This window comes from Moschus berezovskii, chromosome Y, assembly GCF_049115385.1.
Source record: "Moschus berezovskii isolate FMDL1 chromosome Y, NW_MosBer_1.0, whole genome shotgun sequence".
In the NCBI taxonomy this organism is placed as follows: Eukaryota; Metazoa; Chordata; class Mammalia; order Artiodactyla; family Moschidae; genus Moschus; species Moschus berezovskii.
Window position 1 is genome coordinate 39018122 of NC_142489.1, and position 1719 is coordinate 39019840.

Here is a 1719-nt window from a genome sequence, read left to right on the forward strand (position 1 = left end):
AGAGAGTTCCAGAAAGTTGCATGGAGACTGAAATGAAGACATATCAAAGTTAAATGGAAATTTGAAAAGAAAGTGAAATGGAATAAGGGAAAAGAAAGTACACAAAAGAAATCCACAAGGTTATCCGCTGACTCACGATTTCTGAAGTGGGGTTGCAGTGGGCCTTCTTCGGATTGGCAATTGATGTTGGATTTGTTGGCTACTCATGGAAGACTTTGGGGCCTGACAAGGCCCATGCTGACCATGCTCGTATTGCCAGAAGTCCATTGGTGAAGATCTGTGGTTTGATCCTTTGCAGTACTACCTCAAGGTAACTGAGAGAATCACGGGTTGAAGGGGGTCAGGAGGTGAGACCTGAAGTATGGAGACCAAGACACTCTCCTTTCCCAAATGGGAAAACTCAGGCTCACGCAGGCCGACTGCAGAGCCTGGATTCAGGTCATGCAGGTAGCAGCTGGTAGGCTGAGACTTGAGACTTGGGGACTTAATGTGTACAAGCCACACTCAAAGGATCTGTGGTTACACCCTGAGAGTCCTGGGTGACTCTGATGGAGGCAAGGCACCTTTGTTGGAATCATCCTCCCCTGAGAAATGCCGTCACCAGACATCCTGCTGCTCAATCAGTTTGAAATCACCTGAGCTCTTCACTCCCAACCCTCATGATAGGAAGCCCTGTCAGTTGGTAGGGGTTTCTCTCTGGTGTCCCACTGCATTTTTGTGTTGACTTTGGCATATTCTGTGAATTTACATATTCACTGCTTAGCCTTTCTCCACTGCCACACAGGCAATGCTGGAAGTGGCTTCAGGCTAGTTGGAGATACTACTGAGCAGATGTTGGAGGAAATGGACAGGTATCTCAAAAGGCAAGCCATTGTGCCTGCTGATCTTATCTCCCACATTGCAGGACACAGCATCTTCAGCTCCTGAAACGTGAGTGTTCCCTGTTTACTTTTGTGTCCCTGTGTTTTGCATATGTGTGTAGATGTATTACATGTGTTTGTGTCAACTGTATTTGTGCCTGCTTATCTGTGTGAGTATGTCCAGCCTACTAAAGACACATAGGTGAAGACCAAAGATGTGAGATATGAAGCAACTAGACAAGGAGATATCCACAGACTTGGGGAGAATGGTCAATGAATTTCTGTGGTACCACAGTCCCGGAGAGGAATGAGGAAATGATGGTCATTGATAACTGGAAGATGGCTCCTCAAATCTGGAATTACCTAAGAGACATAAACATGCTCAACATCTCTGCTCTGTCGTGGGGTGAGTTTGTACTTGGAAAAGGGATTGGAGAGTTTGAAGAGTCACCCAGAGTAAATCAAGTACGGTGGGGCTTTGAATCCATTGCTTGTGGACCGATCGGTCTTTGAGACATGTACTGGCCTGTGGAAATGGAGGTCATGGTAGTAGGACCTACGATTTAAAAGAGGCCAAGGTTCTTTGAAAATGTGTAGAGTCTGGGAGAAGGAAGCCCAGATGGTGAGCCGGCTGCACTTTAGAAACGTTCCACACATGTAAGAAACATACAGGGGAACATCCTGGCTAGTGTGTTGCCTAGCATCAGCCAGGACACTCCCTCACATAGTGTGGTACACACTGGGACTTTGTGAGAGAAAGGATCTCCTAATATATTTGCGTAGTTACATCGGAAGCTTGATTATGCCCAAATGGACTGATTTTTCTTTCCTCTTGATGAACGAAGGTGCCAGAAATCAG